General features: G+C 34.4%; 1 protein-coding gene across 1 annotated transcript in view; it reads left to right on the plus strand.

Moving 5' to 3' along the window:
• Positions 1-22113, plus strand: part of GPR149 (G protein-coupled receptor 149) — a 63268-nt gene that overhangs the window by 9693 nt on the left and 31462 nt on the right. The gene's annotated exons all lie outside the window — the stretch shown is intronic.

Genomic DNA, 22113 nt, shown 5'->3' on the forward strand with positions numbered 1-22113 from the left:
TATAGTGATACATTCAACTGTGGTAGACACTGCAGTGGCTCTATGAAAGCACTGTCTCTTTAATTTCTATGGTTGTACTTTCAAATACTTAGGCTCAATTTATCAACTCATATGTAATGGTACTACTTTAAATAGTGTGTGTTCTCTGTTCTTGAGCTTTTAAAAAAGCAGATTTGAGTTAAAATATATTTAATGAGTTCTACTGTGTTACTACAATACACATTGCTTAATTGTTTTTTAGAGTTTATGTGAGTAAACAAATTCTCAGTATATCTTTTTGGAAATCCTGATAGGAATCAGAGTGTCAGGTCAAGGTTAAATTATAAAGAAAATGGTAGTAGAATGGCTTCAGTAGGTTTAAGTATGATCCAATGAAATTTATCAGAGGTTGAGTGTTTGTAAGACTGAAATTCAGTGTTACACTTAGCCACACAATCACTTCTTCTTGGACCCCTAGAAGGTAGAATGTCCCCCCCCCCAAAAAAAAAGTTAGAAATGTAAGAGTTCTTCAATTACAGAGTTTTAATGTTGCCATGGTATGAGTGTTCCTCACATGAAGCAGTGATTTTCCAGAACCCCGAAGTTTTGTCTTCTTTAGGAAATTGTACTTATAAAATGATTTAGTGGCTTGTAGGTAATTACTCTAATTTTCTCTTTTAGTATTAAGCTCATTAAATTACCCACTGATTCCATTTCCTTTTCTTTTAATGTGTTGTCTTAGAGCTCTCGATAGTCACTTATTTATTACTGTAAATCTGAAACAAAGTTATGTTGTCATTATGCCACTTAGTCCCATTTATAATCCTATCATCATATCATTTGAAAGATGAAAAGTCCTCCAATATCCCAGTAGAATATAGAAAAACAGATTCTGAAACTATCCTTCTCAAATGAGAGTCAAAGTAGAAGAAAGTGGTAGATTTTGCATTATTTTCTTTTTTGTTGTTGTTTTTGTATATTTTATATTGAAGAATAGTTGATTTACAATGCTGTGTTAATTTCTGGTGTACAGCATAGTGATTCAGTTATACATATATATATATATTCCTTTTCATATTCTTTTTCATTATAGACAATGACAAGGTCTTGAATACAGTTCTCTGTACTATCCAGTAGGACCTTGTTGTTTACCTATTTTACATACAGTAATCAGCATCTGCAAATCCTGAACTCCCAATCTATTCCTCCCCACCCCTTTCACCACCAACCCCGTAATCATACATTTATTTTCTGAGAATCTGTCTCTGTTCTGTAAATAAGTTCATTTGTGTCCTTTTTATTTTCTTTTTTCGATTCCACATATGAGTGATATCATATGGTATTTTTCTTTCTCTTTCTGGCTTACTTGAAAGTGATAGCTTTTGAATTAGCTGCACAAACCACTCAGTATAGGAATAGGTAAACCAGTAAGAACTAGCTTTAAGTCACCTGAGAATCAAAGAAATTTTATTTTTATTTTAAGGAAAATGTTTTAGCTACTTAAAAATAGCTTTACAAATCAAAATTATGTTGTTTGCTCACAGAATTCAGCAGCAACATTGGTTTCTATAATCTTGTTAAAAATTATTTCTTTAAATCATTTTCATAGAAAACTATAGAAATCAAATGTCAATCTAGACTATTTTGAGTTCTTTAGTTTGAGCTTCTCAAACTTTAATGTGTACAAATAAGTCAAATGGGGATATTATCAAAATGTAGATTGTGACTGAGTGGATCTGAGGTGGGACCCAAGATTCTGCATTTCTAACAAACCCCTAGATGACTCTGGTGCAGCATCGAGTTCCATCTGAGACCTACAGAATCAGTAATGTGCATCTGAACCAACCCCACTTTAAGAAGTACTTAATTTAAGTACTTCTTTTTAAGTATTACTTTTTAAAATGTAAGAAGTACTGCTTTAGCATCTAACCACTAGGAGATGGAGACTAGTTTAAAGAGCAGGGCAAAATTAATTATTTCCATTTAATATATATGCCCCATAAAGAATACACATACCTCTTTCCTCTCCCTGAAAAAGTGCACCTTCTCTTTTCATTTAAAAAAATAAACTTAAAAATTTAAGTCTGGCATGAGATGTTAGTGTTTCCTATGACATTGTCAGCTTGATAATTGCAAATGCTTAAACCTGCTCTCTGAGTAATTTTTGACATTGTTAACTGAAGTGACATAGGAGAAAAACTCACTTTTCATCTCCTATTTGCAGCCTTAAGGCAAAGAGGTAGCCTCATCCTAACACAAAATGACTGTCTAGGTATTTTATATTTAGCTACATCCATTTGTTTGGAGTGGATAGTTCATTACTCACTATTCAGAGACCTAAGAAATTGTTACATTTCTGTCTTTTAAAAAACATTTATAATCTTTATTGTTTTATGATTGTAAGGCAATATAATTATTGTAGAAAATTTAGAAATTGCTGATAAGCGAAGAAAAAACACAAACTTGCAACCACACATTGTTAACCACTGTTTACATTTTATCATATAAAACTTTAGGCTCTTTCCTAAGCATATATTTTCACTTTTGACAAAAATGAGATCATATTGCAAGCACTGTTTTGAAATCTGCTTTTCTCCACTTAAGAGTATAATTTTCACCTGATTTAAATTGTTTGATCCATTTGTGTAATTATCTGGTATAGTTTAGGATAGCTATGTAGAGTGTGGCTTGAAACTCATTTACGGATGTAAAGTTGTTCTCAAGTATTTAAATTCTTGAAAGTTCAGACTAAGGGAATTTTATTGTAAACTAATTTGAATATTTTGTAACACATTTTGTAATCCTCACAGCACATGTTATTTGCTGAAATGAAGTAAAACTGAGCTTTTGAACTGTTCACTCGCCACGGATTCAAGGGGATTAGCATTGGATCAAAGCTTGTGTAGAATCCTATAATTCACTCTTTAAGATAAGGATTCTGTCAGTTTTCTCCAAAAAGCTTCATGGTTTAAGGCGGCTTTAAGGGCTATGTATTGGAACCGCCTAGTTATGGCTTTAATCTCTTCTACAACTCCTACTGAGTGTTATCCCTTACTTGAAATCAGCTAGCTGGAAACTTACTACACTTTTACAATTTTTACTGTGAACTAATTTTAGAGTTACAGAAGAGTTTTAAAAATAGTATGTGGAGTTCTAATATATCCTCCATCCAGCCTTCACTAATGTTAACATGTTACATGATGATAATAGGAAACTAATAATTAACTTGTAAACCTTATTTCAATTTTGCCAGTTGTCCTGCTGATGTCCTCTTTCTGGTCCAGAATCTAATCCCCGATCCCATACTGTTTTTGTTGACATGTCTCCTCAGACTCTTCCAATCTATAGCAGTTCCACAGTCTTTCTGTGTCTTACATGACTGGCACTTTTGAAGACAGTCAGCCAGTTTGTTTTGCTTGTTTCTAGTATATCCTTCAGTTTGTAATTGTCATATGTTTTCTGTTGATTAAATTGAAATTAGGCATTTTTGACAAGAATAACACAGAAGTGATGTTTGCCCTTCCCAGCACATCATAGCAAGTGGTACGTGATGTTGATCTGTCTTACGATGGTAATGTAAACTTTGATCACTTGGTAAAGATGATGTCTGCCAGATTTCTCTATCAACAGTTACTATTTTTTCCTTTGTAATTTATAAGTATGTTGTAGGGAGATATTTTGAGGCTATGCAAATATTCTGTTTCCTATCATACTTTTTTGCCCACTAATTTTATCATTAATTGATGAATCTTGCCTGCAGCAATTATTTTGTGAAGGTGATTTTCCATTTCTATAATTCCTTCTGTGTTTATTATTGGAATTCTCCTGTAGGAAAAAGTTCTCTCTTCTGTTTACCTGTTTATTTATATCAGTGTGAGATCATAAATATTTATTTGAATCTATAGGTTATAAGCCATACTATTTTTATTTTATTACTTCAGTTACCTTAAATCTGGCCATTGGGAGCCTCTTCAGATTGATGCCTTTATCCATTCAACATTCCAGCCTCATCTTTTCTAGCATTTCCTTACTTTTTAGCAGTACAAGATATTCCACCCTCATCTTGTATTTTCCCTGATCCATCCCTAGAATCAATCATCTTCCTAAGCAGCTGTGGTTTCTTTTATTGGAGAATAGGATTTAGAAACCAATATTCAGGTACTAGGTACATGATTGCTACTGAGGAGTCTTGTTTCTAGACCCCATCATTGGACAGATCTAGGGAATACATATATGTATGCTCATGTATACATCTGTCACTTTCTCTGTATGAATCATTTAAAACCATGAGTTTATACTGAAACCTTCAAGTCTAATCAAATACTTCAGGATTCATTCATGCCCTTCCCTTTTTTTTACTTGTTACTTCTTCTGACAGTGAGAAAACTGGTTCTCATTCTCTACAAATATATGTACTTATCTGCTCAATCCTGGTATACATATAAAGTAGTTCTAGCATTGCTAACCCACATCACTGTGGGAAAGAATACTAACTGAAATATAGTAGTTATGTATAGTTCTTTTTATCTTTAACTTTATCATTTATAGTCACAATACAACCTTCCACATTTAGTTAGGTTAGTTATTTTCATTTCTATTCCCTTCATTTTGTATTACATTTTGAGTTCCTCTCACATGCTTTTTCATTTTGATTATTTATGTTTAAATATGTGAAATATGATCATGCTTCCAAGAGTCAGAACTACAGAAAAGTATATTTTCCTCCCTCATTCCTTTTTTCCTGTTCCCATTTTCCCATTCTTACTACCCTGTTCTCACCTATCCCCTGTAAGTAGCCAACCTTGTAGTGTCTGGTTTAATCTTACTGTATTTCTTTTTGCACAATGAGTAGATACATGCATATCTTCTTATATCTTCTTCTTCCTTACATATACTCTTTGACATTTTGCTTTTTTCACTAAATAATATATCCTAGAAGTCACTCTATATCAGCTCATAGAGATCTTTCTCATTCTTTTTATAGCTGCACAATAACCCATAGTGTGAATACTGTTGATAATTCAACCACTCTTATATGGACCTTTAAATTATTTCTAATATTTTGCAATTAAAAACATTATTGCAGTGAATAACCTTATGCATATATATTTTCATGTTGTTGGAAGTACATTTTTAGGATAAATTCCTAGAATTAGAATTTCTGGGTCAAAAATGTAATTTTGTGAAAAATAGTCATAACAGTTTGCACTGCCTCCAGCAATGTATAATAGAAGATTCTTTTCCCTCCCACCTCAGTAATAAAATATATTATCATGCTTTTTAATTTTCACCAGTCTGATAAAAGAGAATTGCTATCTGAGGATTGTTTTAAATTATATTTATGTAATTATAAGTGAGTATGAATAATTTTCATTTGTTTAAGGGCCTTACCTCTTTATTTTTTGTAAATTGTCTATTTTTATCTTTTTCCCATTTTTCTATAGTGTTTTTGTCCCTTTATTCTTCAATTTTTAAAAGTTCTTTATCTATTAGGAAAAATAGATCTCTGTGGTATATATTGCAAATATTTTTCCCAGTTTGTCATTTGTCTTTTAACTTTATGTGTAATATTTTTTGGCAAGCACAGTTTTAAAAATTGTTTATAGTAAAATCTATCAATCTTTTATTTACTTGCCTCTGGATTTTGAGTCACAGTTGGAAAGTCAGCTTTAAATGGAGTTCACCCAAGTCTTCTTCTAGTACTTGTATGGTTTCAATTTTTACATTTAGATTCCCAGATCCATTTGGAATTTATTTTTGTATTTGGTGTAAGATATGAATATAATTTTATCTTTTTCCAAAAGTTTATGTATTATTTTTTAAAAGAATTCTTTATAAGTCAATTATTACCCTCAGTGTTTTGAGATATAATTTTTATCTTATGCTAAATTTCCATATTTACCTGGGTCTATGTCTGGATTTTCTGTTCTTTTCCACTATTTGTCTATTCATGCACTGGTATCTCACTACATTAATTAGAGAGGCTAGTATATTATCATGAATTTTAATATCTGATAGTCCCAGTCTCCCCACTCCCCGTATTTTTTTTTTCTTTTTCAGGATTTTTCTTGCTATTCTTGCATGTTTGCTTTTCCATCTCCAATTTGTTTTCAACTTGTCTAACTCTGTAAAAAAAAATCTTTATCAAGATTGTGTTAAGTTTATGTTAGTATGTTAGTTCAGCAAGAACTGACATCTTTGTAATGTTAATTTGTCCTATCCACAAACAGGGGGTGTCTTCCCATTTGTTCTAGCCTATTCTTGTACCTTTCTCCTGAAAGATTTTTTTAAAAATTTCCCTATAAGCTTTACACATTTTTATTAGGTTTATTCCTGAGTATTTGATCTTCATTGTTTTCATTGTAAATGAGGTTTTTCTCTACCATCATGTCCTCTTACTGGTTATTGTTTGTATATATTAAAGATACTGATTTCTGCCTATTAATACTATATCTGCTACACTACTGAATTATTTTATTATTTAAATAAAACCATTGATTATCATTAATTATCTAGGGCTTCCTAGATATACTATCAGATCAGCAACAAATAGAGGTAGTGTTGCCTCTTTATCAATTCTTATGCCTCTGTTTAATTTCTTCTTTCTGCTTGCATTGGCCAATACCTCCAGGACAGTGTTGAATAGTGGAAGAGACAGGGCAATCTTGCTTTGTTCTTATCTTACTGAAAAGTTTCTGATGCTTTCCCATTAAGGAAAATGCTGGTTCTCACTCTCACTACTTTATAAAAGCAGCTAATTTAATCTTTTGATGATGATGATTATGATGATGACTATAATATCTAATACTTATAGAGCACTTGCTACGTGTCACACATAGTACGTATCATTGCTCACTTAGTATTCACAAGGACTATCTAGTAGATATTATTACCCAGTTTTACAGATGAAAAAAAATGAAGAACAGAGAAATGAAGCCTAAAGTCTATTAGAGCCTGGGAGCAAACTCAGGCCATCAGACTCCAGAGACAGTCCACATATTCACCACCATAACTGCTTCAGAGAGACTGTTTTGATGGTTATCAAATCATTTCTTCCACTATATTGTAATCTATTCTCCTCACACAGGCAGATTAATATCACCTGGGGAATCTTTAAAACTGCCTTAACCCACTCACAGCAATTCTGATTTAATTGGTTTGGAGTTAAGATTCGGGTATCAATGTTTTGTAAAACTTTCTGTGTGTGGACATTTGCAAAACACATCATCAACAAAGATCTTATACTTAAAATATGAGATTTATAAAGAACACCAATGAATCAATAAGAAAATGACAGACAGCCAAATAGTATATGAGCAAAGGTTTAAACGGGTACTTTACATAAGAGAAAATCCAAATAGCCATAAACATATATAAAGGTATACCACATCATTAAGAATATGGAAATCTTTTTAAAAATAGCAATCAGAGACCACTGCACACCCACAGGAACAGCTAAAATTAAAAAAATCTGACAATGCCAAGAATTGAGGGGAATATAGAACAATAGTAACTCTATATGAGTAATTGCCGGTGGAGTAAGCTGTTAAAACCACTTTAAAAACAGCTTGGCAGTAGCTAAAAAAGTTAAATATTTGCGTGCCTTAGGCCCCAGCAATGCCATTCTTGGATATACACCCTAGAATTGCACTGTCCAATACAGTAGTCACTAGTTGCATGTAGCTATTTAAATCTAAATTAAGTTCTAAATTTTTTAAATTTAAAATTCAGTTCCTCAGTTGCACTACCCATTCAAAGTGCTCAATATCCAGATTTTACTAGTGGCTACCATATTAGACAGTACAAATATCAAAGATTTCCATCACTGTGGTGCTATTGAACAGTGCTATCCTAGAACATGTTTATATTCCTGGAGCTCTTTTTGTAATAGCACCAGTATTTAGGGATACACCAAAAGTCCATCAACATTAGAATGATAAATAAATTGCTGAATATTTTTACAATAAAATACCACAATCAGAGTGTATTTTTCATGAAGCCAAAGACGCTTAAACTTCAGGCACTTTGCTTGCCCTGATCTCTTCCTAGGCTGGGAGGAGCCCTAGCAATGTACTCATATGGACATATGTTTTTTATAAAATTAACGAACACAAGACTTTTCTGTCCTTTTTCTTAACGAACACAAATAATATAAGCTTCAAGCCCCTCAAAAACTTTTTCAATCCCTAACCAAGAAAAAGAAAATGCAATTTAACATATTAGAGCTGCATAAAATGTGAATGAGTTTTGCAAATATAATGAAAGAAATATAACAGAAAATGAGAACACACTCAATGATTGCATTTAATAAAGCTTGAAAGCAGATACAACTAAATTAAATGGTTTAGGGTTACATACAAAAATGGTTTGCCATTTTTACTAAAGATACATACAAACTCTTCCTCCCAAAGAAGAGTTGGGAGGTGATTATCACAGAAGTCTGAGCAGTGTTTGTCTTTAGAAAGAGGGTAAGCATCAAAGTACACACGGGGTCCCCTTGGGTGCTGGAAATGTTCATTTCTGATCTTAGGGAGTGATTATGCTCTTTTATACTCTCTGTTTATTCTTCATGCTGTCTTGAACATGTGCTACATTTCACAATTTTAAAGAAGTTAAAAGTAAGTAAAGTTTGTCTAGATGATTCTGATGAGCACCCATTGCCTGAGGCCTCTCCTCACACCCTGCTTCTGCCTCTTGGGCACACCCAGAACCATTCTGTTACGTCTCCCACTTGCTGTTAAGCTAATGAAATGTGGTTATCCAGTTCTTCACATTGCCATCCTTCCTTATCTATGCTTTCCCCGTGATAAATTAATTTACAGTAGCTCATAGCCCTTTAATCATGTAAAGCCTAGAATCAAACAGACGTTCAAGTTGTCCTTTCTTCTTCACTCTATGAGTATACTTCTCTCTCTTTTTTTTAATGCTGATTCTTTTTTCCTTTAATTATTCAGCTTATTATTTATTTATTTATTTATTTTGGCAGGGGAGAGGTAATTACATTTACTTATCTTTAGAGGAGACACTGGGGATTGAACCCAGGACCTTGTGCATGCTAAGCATGTGCTCTACCACTTGCACTATAGCCTCCCCCATGAGTACACTTCACTTAATGCATCTGAAGGTTACTCACTGACTCAGCAGCCATATCACCCTGCTCTGATTTTAACATCAGCTGACACCCTTAAGCCCTTTCTGCTCATGCTGCTGCTTAGCCATTTTACACCTTTGTTGTCTGTTGTCTAGACCCAATTATTTCGCCATCCCTGTTCAGTTTTGTCTTGTTCCATTTAGTCCACTCTTCCATTACTTTCAGTAACCTTTTCTAATGCTATAAAAAATGCTTTCAGATGCTGATTTTAAGATCTGACTTCTAAATTGTAATTCCCAAATTTGTATCACCCATGGACTTAACAAGTCGTCCTTCATGTTTTTATTCAAACTGTTGATTAAAAATGTGAAGCAAGACAGAGCCAAAGAAAGAGGCCTGCTGTACACTACTAGAAACAAACCCCTCATTTAGTTTGGTTTATTTAAAAATATCTTTAGCATTGTGGTTGCAATAGTTATTAATCTCCTTAGTTACCCTTGCAATCAGTGTATCTTTACCCTCTCTTGTTCACATGGATATTATTAAGATATTATGAGATGCCATTAATTAGTTAATTTATGCAATAAATATTACTAATAGAAACACTATGGATGTAAAGATATAAGCTCCCTGCCTTCAGGTTATTCAGAGCCAAATGTAGGAAGCAGACTTTCAAACAGCTGCACCTCAGTAAGAAAAAAGGGGAGAGAATACAGACAATGCATTTTTAGACCATGTAGGATGTGCAGTTAAGTCCAGTAACCCTGAGGAAGAAAGGAGTTTGTCTCATAAGACATCTTAGTGAACTCATACTGTTTCATCTTAAATCTTTTTTTCTTTTTTCTTCCCCCTTGGCTCTCAAACTCTCCTTTCATCAGTAAATCTTAGAAACTTCCCAGGAATTGGTATAAATTTCACTTGTCTAGTTTGTTGATTTCATTTCTTCTCATTTGAAAAATGAGAAACATTTGCACATTTCCGATGTTCAATTTCCCATTTGCTTAAGCCATGTTTATACAGCACCTTTCCCTAGTAACTCTGAGTGTGATTCTTTTGAGGGAGAAATATTACACTACTGCAGTAGCATGTTTCTCTCTTATGTCTTGCTTTAAATTGTATTTCCTTTATCCTCTCAAGTATTTTTTTATATATTTTAAAATTATTTTACAAAGGACACAAGCAAATTAGGATCTGAGGATATCTGCTTTTTCTGCATCATCCCTTCACTTGATGGCATTGGCTGTAAGCAGTGGCCCACTCCTTTCTTTGATTTTCTGACCTGAACATGTTTCCAAAGGCCTTTTTTGTTGCCCTGAGTATTTTCACAAGCTGCAGATCATTTTCTTCATTTATCCTTCCAACTACTGATCTTTCCATCTTTGGTGATGAGTCATTTATTCTATAGGTCCTCTTAAGCCTGACCTGCACTGAATTTTTAAGATGCAATCTTTTCTTCTTTAACTGCATCACTTATGATTACATAGCCAGAAATGTAATTCTGATGCTCATATCTGGGTTTATTTTTTGGTGGTTTTATTTTTTCAAATTAGGCTTATGAAAGTTTCAAGGTACACAGATGACTATGTCCAAGTTTTCTCTCCCAGATAGTATGTATTCTAGGAATTAACAATCATTTTTCTCTTTATATGTCCAGCTCTTCCAATTTTGCCAATAATTTCCCCTTGTTGGTCAGAATTAGAATCTAAGAAACTGAACCTTTTTACCCCCTGTACTCTCTGTGAGGTGAAACTATCGGCAAAGCAAGGCAAAAATACGCTAGATGATCTGCTTTATATTTAAAAATACCTTCAAGGAGAATCATCGGAAAGCACTGCCTTGCCTCTGGGCAAACATAGACACTCTGCCTTCATGAATATCCCTCCATTCAAGAGCCATTTTTCCTGTATCTTAAGCCATGATTTAGAAACCTAAATCCCGTTTACTGGCACTATCTGCAGAGCCAGAACAGTTTTGAAACAACCACTAAATTAAAACCACTTACTATCAAGTCACCAATGTGTGATAGTTACCTGTTCTAAGCCATATAGGAATAAAAGGGGAAAAACTTTTAAGAATTTTAGAAAATAACTAATTGCTGTTTGCATTTCATCCTTCGAAGAAAGATAACTTTTGAACCAGCCCTCTCTTCCCATGAATCAGACAGCTCTATGTGGTGAAACGAGGGCTCAAACATGTGGATCATCCTGTGAAGAAACAGAAATTCAGTAGTATTTTAGTGTAAAAGTCCAGGAAGTATCTTACCAACATCCATTCATTTTGGAGCAGGCATCACTCTAAACACAATGACATTTAATATTCTTTGTTTTTATCATGGATTATAGCGTGTTTTCACTCTACCGCTGATTGGTTTCTAAGGGATGCTGTGGGTAGAGCAAGGGCTTGGGAAACAGGCACGTCCAAGTTTCCTTGCCTCTACCTTTCTGGCCTCCTGTATCCTCACAGATAATACAGGAAGATAATAAAACTGATGCTGTGAAGGTTAGATAAGATAGTGCATACCAAGTACTAATTTCAGTGTGTGATGCACAATAAGCACACTCATTTGATACTATTATGTTATTCATTCGTTGATTCATTCAGCAGCTATTCAATGAATGCATACCACGTGTCAGGCACTATGCTTGGTGCTGGTGACAGAACATTTAACAAAACAGGCATCCTCTCTGTCATCATGGCGTTAATTCCTAACATAGAAGACAAAAATTAAATAAATGAGTATTTAATGTGTAGAGGGTATAAGAAGAATGTCTAACTGAAAACCTGGGAAAGGCTTGCCAGAATGTAAGGCATTTATTTAAATAGAGACCTGAAGAACAAGCAGGATTCAGCCATGCAAAATGGGAGAGAACAGGTCCAGGAAAAGATCTGTCAGACTCCGAGGGCTATCTTCTTTGCATAATTCCCTCATCTCTATAATCTTACAATAAAGGAAGGAGGAAGATAGACAGACATCCTAAATAGATTCCCCAAATCTACTGAGTAGCTTTAAATTTCTCTCAAAGGCATTCAAGATTATCTGTAAAACACTCCAGGATTTTTATATAGATAGAGCATCAGAATGACAATCTTATAAGAGGGATATCTAGAGGACTTTAATGTGGTGCTTAACTCACTGGTTGTGTTAAGCGGTGGTAAGCTCACTGGTTTCCACTGGAGAGCAGATTTATTGACATGGCTTTGGAAGCATCAGTGAAGAATACTGGGGAGACTATGAAGACCATCCCCTAGATTGTCCGTTTGCACAACCACTGTAGATTTCATGAAATCATCTAAGACAAGTATTATAACTTTCCTTGCCCTTAGTAAGCTTATAGGAGCACTACGAGAATTTAATATTGTGATATCATTAATTTCAAATACATGAAACCATTTACACATGAATATGATTATAGTAATATAAAAACATCAAGCAGAGAAACTTCTGGATATGTATGTATGTCATATAGTAGGGACTCTGATGTACTGTTGAATTAATGAACAAATGTCAGTGACAGTAATTGTGTTTCCAGTTGGATTGTGGAGGTGACTTAGGTGTTTGTGATGGAGTTACTTTCCTGTTTTCTGCTAAAGAGAACTCAGAGTGTCAAATGGCAAGGACTTCTTAACAATAGTGCCACAAATATACCTTAGGCAATGCCTTCAAATACCTCTAACAGTCTTCCTGAGCAAAGAGACCGTCTAACTCTGGACCAGAGGAAAGCTGCCAACAAGTCTGGAAACACTCTATGGGGATTTTGATTCCAACATGGAAAGTTAGGTTTCAGGAGGGATTTAGGATCAAGACAGGCTCCAGGATGATTAGAAACGAGGAATTCAAAACTAACCTTTGGTTTATAAAGACGATATTTATTACACTAAGTGATAATTGGCAATTTTTAAAACATTTATGGGAGAAGATAGGTTATAGCTTACTTTTTTTAATCTTCAAAATATAAACTTTATAGTAGCATTTATTCTTTTTATTTTTTTTTTACATTTTTTATTGAGTTATAATCAGTTTACAATGTTGTGTCAATTTCCAGTGTAGAGCACAATTTTTCAGTTATACATGAACATACATATATTCATTGTCACATTCTTTTTCTCTGTGAGCTACCACATTTATTCACTTTTTAATGTTACTTAAACTCCACTTTTACATGAGAATTATAGTTTTGTACAAAGGTGAGAAAAAAAACCATTGTAGCCTGAATATTTGACAAGATATTTACATTATAAATACAAACTTTGACTTATGTTTAATAAGCCTAATCTCTGGAGAAGTACCTAATAAAGAAAAATATCCTAAATCCAGCCAGTGATTCTCAACTCCATCTGGACATAAAAACTACATGAGATGTTTTTAAGAAATATCAATACTCAGTCCCCACTTCAAACCAACCAAAAGAGGATCTCAGCTGGTTGGCTCTAGTATTCAATGTATTTTAAAATGTTGATTCCAATGAGCAGCTTAGGTTGAGCACCACTTTCATTTTACAAACCAAATTCAGAAAGTAATGAGAACTGCCCCAGTTGTAATTAATCCCTTCCTCTGCCTCTTACTTCCACTGGAATAACGTTCAGCTCTGTAAGTGGGATGAGACATCATTTCATTCTTTAATCTGAAGAAATGGTGAGAACTAAACAGGATTGACTTGATCCAGTCATTCTTCAGTTGGCCAAGTCAGTGAAGTGCTAATAACTGTATCTCTGGACAAATGACATTGCTTCCTCTGAGTCAGTTCGTACATTGATGAGATGAATCACGGCCACTTTTAATTATTTAAGATCCAAGAGCATATAGGGAAATACCTGGGCCTTTGAACTTGTCATTTCAGCCAAATTTCAATTTTAGTAATTATGTTCTGCTTACCTCATTTCCCCATGATACTTCAAGGTTATTCTTTCTTTCTTTCTTTCTTCTTTCCTTCCTTCCTTCCTTCCTTCCTTCCTTTCTACTTTCTTCCTGTCTGTTCTTTTTTCTTTTTCTTTTTAAATTACACCCAAGGCTTCCTGTTCTCAGTTGTGTATACTGGGAAACCATGATTTCAATTCAGATACAAATAGAAATAAACATTCTAAATGATATATTTTTTAGGTTAGGGTAAAAGGCCATAAAAATAAACAAGAAAAATATCATAGATGGATGAAATGGACACAATTTTACCTAACCCCATTAAGCAGCTTTCTTCCCCAGTGAGTCTTTAATTCAGAAAGTAAAAATTCTTCCTTTTTAAATCCTTTGAGAAAATCTGGATGAAAAGAAAAAAGGTGCTTTAACTTCCCTAATCATAATCTTAATTGTTATTTTATATCACTTCACAATGTATAAAGAACTTTCACATATATTGCCAAATCTTATCTTACCTCTAGACAGTCACAGAAGATGTCTTCATCTGCTTTGAAGGATAAATAAATTGAAATGAGATTAACATTCCAGTGGTGTGAATATAAACCTAGATATATAACTATACAGGTTTATAATAAATTTTACTGATATAAAGGATATGTAGCATACAATCTTGTTACAAGTAATACTAAAATGGACACTACTCTTTATTGTAAATCCCATACAACCACTTGATTTTCACAGAACACTTTCACTGATTTTTGCCAAAATTTAAAATCCATAGCCAACCTATAGTTGCAATTGACAAATAGATGTATTCCTAATATGAATATTGGTTAATATTCTCATACATTAATGAGTAAGATGAAAGTGAAACAACAAAAACATATGTTATCTTTTGTTTGTCAATGATATAAGAAACCTTATTGAATGAGATAATAGTTTTCAATTTTCTGTGATCTTCATAATGTAATGGTTATGGACAAGACACATTTTTAATTCTAATATGGTTTATTAATATTTTCTACATGACTTTCTTAAGTCCAGGCAATTAATAAAACAAAAAAATCAATCACTGATTTGTAGCATTTGCTAACTTACATGGTATGAATACTCACACTGTGGCTGATTTCAAGATACCAATGCAACATCACTGAATGCAGAGTTAGGAGGAGATGTGCAGTAGCACACTGTATAGTATTTCCAACGTACAGATACAATAGATATAAATAACCTCAAAAGCATATATGATAACAAAATGTAATAAAATAAATGGGAAGTGGTGAGTTTGGGATGTAAGATAAGCTCAAGGATGGGGAATATAGCCAATATTTTGTAATAAATGTAAATGGAAAGTAACCTTTAAAAATTGTATAAAATTTTTTAAATTAAAAAAAATCTATTTCTCAAAAAGTCACAAAACAAGAGAATATATATATATATATATACACACACATATATATTTGAGCATAGATATTTATAATTAAGTACACTTTTTTAGTTATATCATAAAAATATAAATTCCTAAATGGAAACAATAACATGTGGCCTCCACTCTTTGACAGTTTATTAGCTCCTTGATTTTGTTTTTTAGTGTTTGTTACCTGATTTATAAATATATATGTATAATATAATGTGTAATAATATATAATAAAGGTGACAATAAGCTACATTGGTCTCACACTAAAAGATTCCCTAATAAGAACTAGAGGTTAATCTGAACTAAAAAATTAAATTTAATTTATAAGTTGAAAATCATCTGGGCAACACTTTTAAAAAATCTGCTTGGACTGAAATGTTCTAGTGAGAACATTATAGAATTCCTCAAAACTAGACACACGTTAGCACATTTATAATTCTTGATAGTTGCTGCCCCTATCTGAGCCCAAGGACGGGAAAAGTATTAATAGTCAAGAAATATACAACTTTCAAATATTAAATGAGTATTTTGAAGCCCTTGGCTGTGTTTTCCTATCAAAAAATTACTTTTACATGATTTCCTGCTTTCCTACTCTGGTTTTTTGGCTATTTTCATCAAAGTTTGGAGAATGTTACCTTTACTTGACAGAGTATATAATTTTGGGGGTATCCATGGTTTTAGTCTTGCTCTAGAAATTACTAAGCAATCTGATTTTAAAGGTATTTCCCCAAATACCTACCTCCTATCTATATATATATACTTTTCTATTCGCATCTTAAGAATAAGTCAGTTCTTTGAGAGTATTCTTTACTTGCTTTTTTAGGTCAGTATCTTTAGGTCCATTTTAGCTTCCTAGCAGGCTAGTCTCCCAGCACTCACTTTTCCTCTAAAATATTCCAACTTTTAGAATTTCTTCCTTATTATAGTTTGACATATGTGAATTATAGACTTACTGATCTAAGATAATATATTTCAGACTTGCAATGTGTGAAAAAGTACTTACTTCTTTTACAAAGCGAAAATGGAGGAGTCAGCTTGAAAAATAGACAGAAACTGCTTATTGGAGATTTGGAATATTAGTTAGAAGACAGTTACCATAAGGCCTCTGGCAGGTGACTAGTTAATGCTAATCAATGAACATCAGCATTTCTGTATAATTGGAATGTTTAAAACATTTAGATTTGGGCATAAGCTTTACCGTATGTAAAACGTTCTTCCAGTTGTATTCTAGAGTAACTCATATTTGTGAATTTAGTTGTTAATCTAAATTGGCCATTTCATCTGTTTTCTGGGACATCTTCTGTTGTCTAAAAATGCACTAGTAATGTGGCCACTAGCCAAATGTAGCTAAACTTAGACTTAAATTAATTAAAATCAGGTAAAATTTAAAAATCATTTTCTCGTGTCAACAGCCACATCTCAAATGCTCAATACTGCATGTGTCTAGTGGCTACTTCATTGGAGAGTGAAGTCACTGAACATTTCTACCATTGCAAACAGTTCTATTGGATGGAACTGCTCTATAGCATCTATATTTTAAAGCTTATCTAAATAGCTAGAGTTTATTTTTTCCCTCATCCATTAGTGCCAAAATCAGGTTATTATAAAGAAGAAATCAGGGAGACTCAGAACTCAAATTTCATCCTACCCATTCCCAATCCAAGATTAGTGCCAACCCAAACTTAGGGAGCTGCAGCCTGCACTAAAACATCTACAAAATATTTGATTTTTATATATAATAATCCCAGCAGACCCAATGTTCACCTCTGATCTGGAAGACTCATAGGAAATAGGGTCTTTTCCAAAGATGATTTGGACCCATTTCCCAAGTGACTTCAGTAAGTTTGGATGGACTCTGTCCCTAGCATAGGCAATTGTTCTATAATTTTTGCCCTTTTAAATGCATTTACCCTGTCTCTAATCGTGTGTTTTTGTAATTATGTGTCATCTCTGCTAGATTATGACTGAACTGTTTATTATCTCCCAGAATCTTGTATAGTGGCCAGTATGAGCTTACTACTCCATAATAATTAATTAACTGAATGAATCTGAGGCTCAGACACTCCCAGATTTTTTTATTCGTGGTTACCTTTTCTTGAAACTCTGAGGAAACTCATTTGTTTTTCCTCCTCTCCTGTGTTAACTCTCACTCCCACTCACTAGGAAGTGCCCTCATACAAAGTGGTTCCTTTACCTTATTGGAATATATATTTATATTTGTGAAGTGTTTAGCTCAACAGTGGCCCTGGTTTTCCTTACAGTGGCCAATTCATCCGGAAGAATTCTGCTCTTCCCCCTCTGGGCCATGAATGACATTGTTCTGTGCTAGTAGAGTCAACCTGCAGGTCACATGGCTTGGAGTCAAGTTCAGGGCAATAAAGTTGAGTGGAATAGAGTCAGGGGATAGTAAGTAATGAATTATGGCCCGCTGCCCCTGTTCCTGCCTGTCAGCTCCACAGGTCTTGCTATGGTTAATTTTCTGAACGCTGCTTCCAAGTCACTGGAAAGCCATTCCTCAATCAGTCCTCAGGTAAGACATTTAGTTGGATGCGCTAGTCTTTAGAAACTCAGAAAACTCAGCAATAAGAGCTTTGAGTCAGTGGGAAAATGGAGGGAAAGAGAGAGATGGGGACAAAGACAGAGAGAGGCTGTTTGAAATTCTCCTGATACACACTCAGGAAAAACAAAAGGAAACTTGGATTCTAAGTTGGTACTTTCCCCACATATTACAGTTCATAAGAGTCCATAGATTTTGAAATGTTGCTATTTTCCCCAACTCATTTTATAGATAAGAAAAACTAAATGAAAATATACCTTAAAATGTAAAATAACATAGGATTATTGGGATTTTCCAAATAAGTTATGAACTGACACATAATTTTCCAAAACAACCTGAAAAACCAGTGGTATTTTTAAAAGTACATGTCATTAGAAAATGTATGTGGTTCACACATCAGCATACTTTCCTCCAACTCAAAATAGGAAAACAATATTATTTCTTTATTTTAAATGCCTCTGCCCCTTGAGGCAAGTTATTTAAAAAAAAAAACCATTGGTCCCCCACAGAAACAATGCTCAGGCTTATTTTTCTCACTGTTTGTCTTATCTTTTGCTTCATTTTTCTAGAATCATACCACAGGGGTTCACAGGATGTGTACTGTTTAATAATAGAAAGCACAGGTACAATGCAAATCTTTCCAAGTTGTTTTTTTCTTCTCAGAGTAAAATTTTCAGCACTCTAGAGAGCGCCAGGAGCTTGCTTGATGTGATGATAATAATGTGCTCTCTAATAAGAAATCCTGGTTCTCTATATGTGATCTTATTTATTTTCCACTGTTCCCATGAGGTAGGAGAAGGTATAGCTTTTTGAAGTTTAATAAGACGTCCAGAGATAGTAGATGATTGAACCAAGGAAATAATTGAGGCTCAATGACTCCTACTATTCCAGAATTAAAGAAGGCATGAGATCTGACCTATGCCTAGGCCCACTAAGGTTTGGGTTTATGTCAGATCACTGCATCTCAGTCTTAGGTAGTATGGAGAGAATATGTGGGTACTTTTGACTGGGTATGTATTATTCACTCAAAAAGCATTCATTGAGCCCAGAGCTTAGGTACTAATATTCAAAGGCAATAAGATAGAGCCCCTGCTCTCAAGTTACCCAGGAATCACCAAGGCTGAAGGGCACAGATAATTACAGTATCTCAAGATAATTAATTACTGCGGTTTGTGCAAAAATGCTACAGGCACACTTAAGTCTGCTGAAGACAGAACTAAAATAATCACAGCTTTCACTGTGAGCTTTGAAAGGAATACTAGTTCACCCTGCAGAATGAGTGGGAGGTAGAGAGTGCATTTCAACGCACAGAGGCATGAGAAGTCCAGGAACTTTCCGCATTTTGTATCAGTACAAAATTTCTATTCAAAAATTGCAATAATAGGTATTGTTTATATATATTCAGTTATACATTTTGAAATTTAACATGTAGTGAGCATAATCCTGAGATTTTCTTGGATATTTCTTTTAAAGGGAAAAAGAAAAGAAAAATACACTTCAACCCTTCTTCCAAAAGAGAAAAGCTGAATTTATCCTAGATGAATAGAAGGGAAACACATAGATTACTAGAATATTTTTAAAATACTATCTCTCTTATTCAGACGTTCCTAACTTTATTAATTAGAAATGCCTTTGCAAGAAAAATATAAATTAATATTTTTTAAATGACCAAGTCTTAGTGTCAGCTCCACAAGGATTAAATCTTCAGTAGCTATGTTTCTTTCTTTCTTCCTTTCTTCCTTTCTTCCTTCCTTCCTTCCTTTCTTCCTTCCTTCCTTCCTTCCTTTCTTCCTTCCTTCCTTCCTTCCTTCCTTCCTTCCTTCCTTTCTTTCTTTCTTTCTTTCTTTCTTTCTTTCTTTCTTTCTTTCTTCCTTTCTTCCTTTCTTCCTTCCTTCCTTCCTTCCTTCCTTCCTTCCTTCCTTCCTTCCTTCCTTTCTTCCTTCCTTCCTTTCTTTCTTTCTTTCTTTCTTTCTCTCTTTCTCTCTTTCTCTCTTTCTCTCTTTCTCTCTCTCTCTCTCTTTCTCTCTTTCTCTCTTTCTCTCTTTCTCTCTTTCTCTCTTTCTTTCTTTCTTTCTTTCTTTCTTTCTTTCTTTCTTTCTTTCTTTCTTTCTTTCTTTCTTTCTTTCTTTCTTTCTTTCTTTTCTTTTCTTTTCTTTTCTTTTCTTTTCTTTTCTCCCTAATCCTGTGTTTTCTTCAGCAACAGCTTTCACAGAGCTATCTTGCCCATACAGAATGCACAGTCTCTCTCAGGCAAGCCCCTAGGTGGAATCAAAGAGTGAGAGGTGGTCCCTTCTGAGGATATAATGAATGTCGCCTTAAGGAACTGGTTTACACTATAAAGGGCTTCCTATTTAGTCAGTGAGATGGATTCAGACTTGACTGTGGAAATCTATTTTGTTTTGAAACATCTGTACAAACAGCCCTTTCCTATGATTGCAGAGTCTCACTGTGAGACAGTATCATCCTCCTCCCGGAAGAGTATTCCCTTGATGCCAGGTCTGACTCTTTTAGGGAGAATTTGTCAGGCGGATCCTATACTGTTGCAAACAAAGGTAAACGCATGCTCTTGGGTCTTCAGAAATGATGTCTAGCTCTTTGCAGTCACGTAAATTGTAATTGCAGCTTCAAAGCTGGCACTTTCTAGTTCTGATTTATGACCATTTTCAACCTCTATTTGACCATCAATTCCCTCAGCTGTGAAGAGAAATAAAAATATTCACCTAACAGGGTATTGAGGTGAAACAAGCTAAAAGTATGAAGCATCTTTCAAATACTAGGTGTTGACTGTTCATTAAATATGCATTTACTCACGTATCCACCCAAATAATATTTGTTATGAACCATTAGTCATTCCCCTTATCTGCACCAAAGAGTCAGAGAGTTACAGAAATTTGTGAAAGTTATTGCATTGGAGATCTTTGGATTTATGCCTGTCCCTCAACCAGTTTCTAAGTCCATGTGTAGACTTGATGACAAACAAACTAACTAAAAAGGAGCTCCCTTAAAAATCATATCGCATAAGCAAGCTGGTTAAGATTCTACTCAGAATGTCAGACTCCAGGGTTCTCTTTTATGTCTCTTCTTGCCCTGCTCATTTCCCATGGTAGCCTTGAGAGGACTAGGCAGTCTTCCACAAGAGGACAATGATTGGTTTATTGGAATTTTACAAAGAGTTTGTACCCAGGGGTGTCATGCCTGTGGTAAGAATTCCTCTTCTGAGTTTTAAGCTTCTTAGTACTCACCACCAGTTCAGAACAAAAATATGAGTGCCTACTCTGGATTTTCCATCTCCAAAGTGTCCCCAGCAATTGGGGATGATAACCAAGTCAAATAATTTCCAAACTCATTGTCCTTGCCTACTCTATAGCAGGCATACGTCAAGTTTCCTTTCAGCAAATAACTCTTCTACCTAACAACATCCAAACACCAAGACCCCAGACACAGCCTGACTCGTATACAAATCGTAAGTTCAGATATGCACTATACACACGTATCATTTAAGACATAGTATTTTTTAAAACATAGATATGCACACAACCATAGTCACAAAACAAATGATATGCATTCATGGCTATAGCTTACTTACATATCCATTTGGGGGAAGGCCATAAGAGAAGTTGGTAAGGGAGAAGGTGAAGAATCGGCAGTGACTCACACATCACCCTCTTCTGCTGAGAAGTACTAATAACTGTTCTAAAGTCATTCTACAGCCAGGAAGAGTAGTCAGCCTGATGATGGAATTCCAACCACGAACCCTAAGTTAGCTGTACCCCAACACAGAGTAATTATACATACAGCCATACAAGTCCCAGGATCTCGGTTGGGTTTCTTGTTTGGACTCTAGCTCTGGCTCAGGGACTGATTATATGACACTGGGCAGGCTCTTTCCCTTTTTTTCTCACCTGAAAAATGAGACGTTTGAGAAATATGAAAAGATCGGACCTAGGTAACCTCAGGTCTTTTCCAGCCCTAAAATGCTGTGGTCTATAATTCTTTCACACATTGCCCTGTCCTCAAATTTCACTTCAAAAAGCTTCTCTCCAAAGTATTAGGGTTTTCTCTATCCCAGTTATGTAAGCCCAAATTTCAGGCTTCCATGGCAACTATGTAGTCATCTCAGTTGGTGTTTCTTATTGAAGATGTTTATATCTACTACTGAGCTGTGCACCTTGAGGCAGTTACTGATGAGGCAAACAGACTTTTGTTTTAATAAATCT

This window comes from Camelus bactrianus, chromosome 1 (genome assembly GCF_048773025.1).
Source record: "Camelus bactrianus isolate YW-2024 breed Bactrian camel chromosome 1, ASM4877302v1, whole genome shotgun sequence".
NCBI lineage: Eukaryota > Metazoa > Chordata > Mammalia > Artiodactyla > Camelidae > Camelus > Camelus bactrianus.